Genomic DNA, 9131 nt, shown 5'->3' with positions numbered 1-9131 from the left:
ACGGGTGACATCACGGTAGCTACGTCCATCTTTTATACAGTCTATGCACTTTTCCCACCTCGGCCTCGGCTCTATCTCGATATTTATTGTTTACTTTTTTTTTTTTAATTTTCTCCTGCTTGCTGTATTTCTATATTGTCTACCTTTGTATTTGTTGCTTGTTGTTTAATGCTTTTATTGCTTTTATCCTGTGAAGCGTCTTTGAGTTCTTGAAAAGCGCTATACAAATAAAATGAATTATTATTACTATTATTATTATTATTATTATTATATTGGCCAAGATTCCACAGAGTTAAATGTGTATCGTTTAGTCCATTTCTGTAACTGTACGCAGATAGTTTCATTATGAAACCAGTAAAACTTTTGTATTGGTCTTGTAAAGAACACAGTTAAATATTCTTGTGATTTTGAGGATGAAAACAGAAACATTGCCAAAGGGTATGGAGCTCTACTTTGTTGGTTAGAGTGAGCATTTTAAAACTATGTTCTTAAGAAACCAAAAGCAAAGGAACTGAAACACCAGAAATCCTGAGCACCAACTAGAGAGTGGACCAAACAATCACAGCATCTGTTTGTCCTTGAGGCTGATGCACAGGTCTCACATTTCACTGTGAAATTCTTTACGCCTTGTATCCCTGAGAGCAGATATCGAGATGACACTTTTAATCCTCCGCAGGCGAAACAATAAATAAAAGCTTCCCCGCAGAACAGCGGTGAACTCACGACCCCCGTTCAAAGTCATTCCGAGTCATTTTTTCACGGCGAAATCGCACAATCGCGGTAAAAGATCAGCCTTTTAAATTTCCGTGAAAACAAAATTCTTCAAATCTCAGTAAAAAAAAAAAAAAAAAGACAAGTGAATTTCATGGCACGGCTCTTCACCCCGCTTCAAGACAAAGTGGCACTTAAACAGCGAGCACAATCAGCATCCTGGCAACTATTTCGAGAGGAACACATTCACTTATCTGCCACTCTAACGTAGCCACCGGAGACCAGCCGTGTGCCTATTGTCCCGAGGCAGCATGTGATTACGCTATCAACTAGCTATTCAACAGCCATTATTTTATTGTCATTTGGAATGAGAGGACAGGGGATGTGGGAAACCGCATGAAGCCGAGGCTGTCTGGGGATCCTCAGGGAAGGATTTGCTTGCAGGGAAGAACCTGACGGCTGAGGAGGCGTCACGACACTTTGGTCCGTAACAAGGGCTGTTTACCTGCAACAGGGAAGCGATGGAAGATTTTATGCACAGTCACACACACACACACACACACAACCCACACACCTATCCAGCAGCCTCTAATGGCCTAATGGCTGCACCAGAGCACTGGAAAAACACTCCCATTAGGAGGGTCTGAAGATGGATTGATGCTCCCTGAAATCTGCTGCGGCACACAAGTCGCCTCAAGAGCAAACAATATGTATAAGATTTAAAATTCAGATTTACGTCTCTGTCTGCCGGCGAGATATCTGAACACCCAATGAAGATTTAAAGCAAGCACAGCAGACTGTTAAGTGTTGGTCTGAGGACAAATTTATTAATTATTTGCCCTAATAGAGCAAACATGTCGGCGGAAATGAATGCAACATAGCGGTAGCCCACTTTATCTCATAGCAGGGTGACAGCATAATTGCATCAGCAACAACAGGCTTAACCATCAGTGTTTACCAAAGCAGAAAAATCTCTGTACACTCATTCATAATTCATAGTGTTTTACAGTTTTAATCCTTAATGTTGGAAACGATATACAACGATAGAGTGGGATATAACAACATACAAACGTCGCTAATGTATGGAAACACATAAAATTAGGCTTTTTTCTGTGCCACCCTGTTTCCTAAAATATGTGTACTCTGCAGTCAGTCAATACATCCCACTTTATTTGTACGCTGCTTTGCGTACAAATGGAATGCAAAGTGCTTTTCAGAATAAAATAAAAACAATACCCTTTCACCCCTCTCTTCCCCAATCCCCTCGTAAACATTATGATATAAATGCAGGACTCAAAAAAAAAACAAAAAAAAAAAACAACTACTGAAACACTGTCACATACATAAATCCAGTGAGGACACACCAGGGGAAGGATGAACATTCAGAACGGCTACATAATAATAAATAATTAGAGTTTGCTTTTACAAATATCAATGCTGCCTTCAGAAAGCTGGTTCCAGAGATCATAATAACGAAACACCGCCTCACTGTGGGCTTTTGTTCTGACTTTAAACATCATTAAAAGGCCACTAGCAGAAGATCTGAGGACTGTGGAAGGATAACAGTAAGTCTGATAAATAGACAGAGGCCATTAGGAGTTTTATAGACCAATAAAAGGATCTTAAAATCAATCCTAAAGCAGGCAAGTGCTCAGTGCAGACACTTTGCAAATGATGTAATGTGTGTTGTCCTTATGGTCTTAGTCAACATACGTGCGGCTGAGTTCTAAAGCGGACAGCAGAGCATTACAACAGTCAATCCTGCAGGTAATAAAGTCAGCATTAGTGTCTGTGTACCGCCATATTCTGGCCATGTTCATTAAATCACAAGATGCATTCTTAGTTATGTTTCTAATGTGAGCCAAAGATTCCTCCGAGGTGCTTCGATTGCTCACAAAGGTTTAGCGCCAGTGCTGCAGTTTCACACTGAATGTCTGTCTCTGAGTTTCACTACCAACGGCAAGACTTTGGTTTAGTCCTGGCTGAGCTGCAAAAGGGTTCCTGCCATACTTAACTTAATGTCTGAAACACAGCTGAAAATTGCATGTAACACTTTTAAGAATATACATCCATCCATCCATTATCTATACATCGCTTAATCCTCACTAGGGTCATGGGGGGCTGGAGTCTATCCCAGCTGATTTAGGGTGAAGGCAGGGGACACCCTGGACAGGTCACCAGTCTATCACAGGGCTACACTTAGAGACAGACAACCAAGCACACTCACATTCACACCTACGGACAATTTAGAATCACCAATTAACCTCAACATGTTTTTGGACCTTGTGGGAGAAGCCGGAGAACCCGGAGAGAACCCAGGCTGCACGGGAGAACATGCAAACTCTACACAGAAAGATCCCAGTACCCCCACCGGGACACGAACTGGCGATCTTCTTGCTGCGAGGCAACGGTGCTAACCACCGAGCCACCTTGCAGCCCTGATATTGACTATATGGGGAATTTCATGTATAAATTACACAAAATTTTAGCTTCGTAAATATATTGCAGATTTTTTTTTCCTTTCCATATTTGTCTATATTCATCTAAACTTTTTCCTGGATCAGGGTAGAATGCATTTCACTGAACAATTAGCACATGTTACTAGAATCAGACAAGTGGACACAAATGCACAACACAGAGCGGGTTCAGGCAGAACGGCAGGTTTATTTTCAGGCAGGGTTCGGTACACAGGTGTTCAATCCAACAGGCAGACATATCCAAAGACGGCAGGCAAAAAGGCAAGGTCGAAGGCAGAAACGAGGTCGTACACAAGACAGACTATGACCATGATAAACGCTGGGACGAGGACCGTGAAGTACAACGAACTGGCAACGAGACTGTGAGACACACGGGGTGATGTCCACGAGGTAATGAGGGGAGATGGGAAACAGGTGAGGGAAAGCCATCAGGGAGCAGGTGTGACGGGACAGATGCAGGAAGTAAAGCTAAGACAGAGACAACCGGTTAGTGATTTCAAAATAAAACAGGAAAGACAAGACATAAAATGTGCACACATAAACAGAAACTTGACGGACATGACAGCACAAAGTAATTGACAGCTGCAGATGAAGAAATCATCAAATCAAGAATTAAAGCGACAGGAGTCTTGATGCAGAGCAGGAGGGTGGAGGCCGCCATGTAAATGTTGGCCAGACTCACGTTTGCATATGAAGCTCTACAGAAGTTGGTTTCATATAGTGTGTAAACTGCATCTTGGAATTCCCTGCAAAGCTAAATAGATGAACACTATCAAATGCTCAATAATTTACCACAAACTGAAGCGCAGCCTTCATAAAGCCATCGATTTCAGTCTGAGTCACTGACTCCTCAGTACAAATGCATGCGTTTATCGTGAGGTGCCTTTCAACAAGATGGATATTAGGAGTCTATCATTAAGCATAATGGAGTGGAGGTAGTAAACTTGCAGCCAGGACTGATTGCGCTGGAGCTTTGAGAGGGATTTCCTCCACACAAATGCTCTGTTTGGACTTAAACTAATTCAGCTCCACTACGGGGAATGAGAGGTGATTTTCTATCACCTTAACATTTTCCAGAGGGGGGGGGGAATGTAATTCAGACACATCCTACCATTACACTCACAAAACCCAAGATTGATTAAGACTCTCGTTGTGTGTGTGTGTGTGTGTGTGTGTGTGTGTGTGTGTGTGTGTGTGAGGGAGTTTGCAGGAAAGCAGGACGAAAAGATTTATTGCCTCACCGGAGTATAAAAGACAAGGGAGTGAGTTAATCAGAGCAAAATGAGATGACCTTTAATATCATGCCGAATCTGCCCCGAAATTCCCCAGAGTTGCTCTGATAGTGTTTGTCATGTTTTTGCAGCCCGGCAACAGAGAGGCCGCCTTCAGGAGAATGAGTTTGATAGTCGATAAAAGAAGCGAGAAGATGAGATCTCGTCCTTTCAGATAAGATCTGCTAAAGCTAAAGGAGGCAATTTGTCACCCATGCAGCGCTGCAGCCTTTTTCTTGTCTCGAAGTGTCATCTAATAGACAGGTTTATTTTTCTCGTGAATATTAGGTTTCACTCTCAGCAGGCACTGAGCGACATGACTCAGTCTGGTGAAGCTGTGTTTACCAGGAGCATGAACACCTTTGAACTTACTATACATGGATGTTGTCGGTGTTGTTGTTTTAATTAATAACAGTGACAAAAAGAAGACTTAAGATTCCAGATGTGCTTCAGCTAAATTGAATTCAGTTCTTACAAGTGTTGGGCAATTACAGAATGTACGTGCTAATGAGGCTGACATTAACAGCCCACTTCAGTTGCATGACCGATTTACTGATGAGAATATCTTTCAGTTTGGAGAGGTGCAACGTGTGCAGAATTTGAAGCTGCAGCGACACAGCTGTGAACCGTTTTAAAGAGACAGTTCAACATTTTGGAAATTTGCTTTCATCATAAGAGATTGATAAGATCAATGGAATTCTTGTTTCTGTGCGTTTGAAGCTATTGCTAGAATGGTATCAGTTTAAACCTGCAGGATGGATTGTTGAACAGTTACACAAACACTGTTGACGCATGCTGATGGTGCGTGCTTTGCTCTTTCTTTTTCAGATGGCAATCTTTCCTCTGAAGGCTGAATTTCTCTTTTATCTGGCAAACTTTTCCTGAATGTTTCCTAGGCTTCCCCACTCCACCATATTGCACCATATCACTACGTTTGATCCCCACTTCAGTTCAGAAAAAACAATCATTGCTGGTTGACATGAAATGCAGCACAATGTCCCTGCAGACACCAGATTTAACATTTTAGTATGGTGCAATATAAAGGGATGTTTACCTGGTGCTGATGTGAAATGATCCATAATCTGCCTATTCCAACATTTGTAACACGCACTTTAATTAACACAATATACAGCAGGTAAAATAAGTATTGACAAGTCATCATTTTTCCAAGTAAATTTATTTCTAAAGGTACTACTGACATGAAATTTCCACCAGATGTTGGTAACAACCCATGTAATCCACACGTGCAAAGAAATCAAACCATAGATGTCCATAAATTATGTGTAATCATGTGAAATGACAAGAGGGAAAAAGTATTGAACACATGAAGAAATGGAGGTGCAAAAAAGCACAGAAAGCAAAGACACCAGCTGAAACCAACCAGTAATTAGAAAGCAATCCTGCCCCTTGTCAGGGCAAATTCATATCAGCTGGTTCAGTCCCAACCCATGGCCTATAAAAAGGTGTCTCACTACCAAGGTGTCGCATAAGAAATCCCTCATGATGGGTAAAAGTAAAGAGCTCTCTCAAGACAACATACTGATTGGTTACAGAATGATTTCTAAACTTCTGAATGTTCCAGTGAGCACTATTGGGGCTATGATCCAGAAGTAGAAAGAACATCATTTCACCATAAACTGGCTATGACCAGGTGCTCCTTGCAAGATTTCATGAAGAAAGGAAGGTGCAAAAAAAAACACAGAAAGCCAAGACACCAACTGAAATCAACCAGTAATTAGACAGCAATTCTGCCCCTCGTCAGGGCAAATTCACCTCAGCTGGTTCAGTCCCAACCTATGGCTGATAAGAGGGTGTCTCACTATCAAGGTGTCAGACAAAAAACATCTCATGATGGGTAAAAGCAGAGAGCTCTCAAGATCGTCGCAACCTTATTGTTGCACAACATACTGATGCATTGGTTACAGAATGATTTCTGAATGTTCCAGTGAGCACTATTGGGGCTATGATCTGGAAGTGGAAAGAACATTATTTCACCACAAATTGGCCACAACCAGGCGCTTCTTGCAGGATTTCATGAAGAAAGGGAGGTGCAAAAAAGCACTGAAAACCAAGACACCAGCTGAAATCAACCATTAATTAGAAAGCAATCCTGCCCCTTGTCAGGGCAAATTCACCTCAGCTGGTTCAGTCCCAACTGATGGCCTATAAGAGGGTGACTAACTACCAAAGTGTCACACAAACCCTTCATGATGGGTAAAAGCAGAGAGCTCTCGCAAGACCTTCGCAACCTTATTGTTGCACAACATACTGATGCATTGGTTACAGAATGATTTCTGAATGTTCCAGTGAGCACTATGGGGGCTATGATCTGGAAATGGAAAGAACATTTCACCATAAACTGGCTGCGACCAGGTGTCCCTCGCAAGATTTCGTTAAGATTTCTAAAGGTGCTATTGACATGAAACTTTCACCAGATGTTGGTAACAACCCATGTAATCCACACATGCAAAGAAATCAAACCATAGATGTCCATAAATTAAGTTATGTATAATAACGTGAAATGACAAAAGGGAAAAAGTATTGAACACATGAAGAAATGGAGGTGCAAAAAAGCACTGAAAGCCAAGACACCAGCTGAAACCAACCAGTAATTAGAAAGCAATACTGCCCCTTGTCAGGGCAAATTCATATCAGCTGGTTCAGTCCCAACTGATGGTCTATAAGAAGGTGTTTCATTACCAAGTGTCACACAAGAAACATCTCATGATGGACAAAAGCAGAAAGCTCTCTCAAGACCTTTGCAACCTTATTGTTGCAAAATGTACTGATTGGTTACAGAATGATTTCTGAACTTCTGAATGTTCCAGTGAGCACTATTGAGGCTATGATCCGCAAGTGGAAAGAACATTATTTCACCATAAATTGGCCACGACCAAGTGCTCCTTGCAAGATTTCTGACAGAAGAGTGAAAAGAATTATCAGAAGAGTTGTCCAAGAGCCAAGGCTTACTTGTGGAGAGCTTTAGAAAGACTTAGAATTAGCAGGTACAATTGTTTCAAATAAAAAAAACACACAGCCAAGGAAACTCTCAACTGGTTTCAGAGAAAATAAAGCTGCTAGAATGGCCCAGCCAATCACCTGACTTGAATCCAATTGAAAATCTATGGAAAGATCAGTTTATAGAAGAGGCCCATGGGACTGTTTCTGTTGAAGAATGGACCAAAATCACACCTGAGCAATGCATGCAACTAGTTTCTCCATACAGGAGGCATCTTGAAGCTGTCATTACCAACAAAATATTAAATAAATTTCACTAAGTGTGTTTAATACTTTTTCCCTGTGTCATTTCACATTATTATAAATAACTGTCAATAGCTTTTAGAAAAATATTTACAGAGAAAAATGGTGACGTGTTCAATACTTATTTTACCTGCTGTACCTTGTTTAGGACTTGAGTACATGCCCATAAATTATGTAAAAACAGTAAAGTTTATGGTTTAGCCTAATATGGTGTAACAGTCTCATGATAATCCATTTTCATCATACTGGTGTGCAGAGCCGGCCCAAGGCATAGGCAGTATAGGCAAATGCTAAGGGCGCCGACATCCACGGGGGGCGCCGACATCCACGGGGGGCGCCACAAGCGGAGGAGGGGAAGTGGCCGGAAGGCACAGACAGTATCTGGCTGCAGATTGGTTTATACATCATGAAAAACCTCCTGAGAAACCAAGAACATAAAGAGGAGGCAAACCAGAGCAGCAGGACAAAGAAGTCCTACAACTCAAGAGTTGGACGGAGAGTCTTTCTGCATCGACGAACGAAAGGCTCTAGAAGGAGAAGAACTCCAGAGTTATGTGGAGGCTCTGGAGCTGGGGGAGCGAGAGGAACAAGACCTGAAGGTCCATCAGGAGTTGGTGCAGCACAACACAGCCCTGCTGAAGCTGGTGGACTCCATGAACGCAACCATCAGGAAACTGAGGGCCAAAGAGAACCAAGCGGGTGAACTCTGTCAAAGCTATAAAAAAGAAAATGAAGAGCTGAAGGACAGAATGAGTCAACATCAAGACCTGGAGGAAGCTCTGAAAGCAGAGAGACGGAACACCACCAAGTCCAACCAGCTCAAGGACGAGGAAATCCTCAGACTGCAGAGTCTCTCTGCAACGCTCAGCAAAACCAGACAGCAGCTGAGCGACAAAGAAGCTGAAGTCCAGCAGATGTTGCAAGAGGCGAAACAGCTGGAAGAACAGCAGAAGGTGAAGGAGGAGAGGATCCAGGAGCTGCAGCAGGAAAAGACAGACGTGGAGCAGAAGCACCAGAAGCTACAGGTGGCTTACATGGGAACTCTGAAAAAGAGGAGAAACTTTATGAGCTGGATAAAGACTCTCAGACAGACAGAGGAGGAGAAAGAAATCAAAGATGCTCAGAAAAAGGACAAGATAGAGAAGAGATGGAAAGGAAAGAAAACAAGGAGAAGAAAGGAAAAAGATGAGGGCAAAGAAACAAAAGGCAGATGAAATGGAAGAAAGGCTTCTGAAGCTGGAGGCAGAAGACTCGAGGCTCTCCCCCACATCTTCCCGTCCTCACCTTCTTATCCTTCCACCTACCAGGCGGCATATTATTATACATGTACATGTATTATACTGCACTCCTGCCATCTTGTTGACAATGAACCTGCACTGATCTTTCTTCTTTTTGTGAATGTGGGTTGGCA

This window comes from Stegastes partitus, unplaced genomic scaffold, assembly GCF_000690725.1.
Source record: "Stegastes partitus isolate 25-593 unplaced genomic scaffold, Stegastes_partitus-1.0.2 Scaffold87, whole genome shotgun sequence".
Classification (NCBI taxonomy): Eukaryota; Metazoa; Chordata; class Actinopteri; family Pomacentridae; genus Stegastes; species Stegastes partitus.
Note: the sequence above shows the minus strand (reverse complement) of the source record.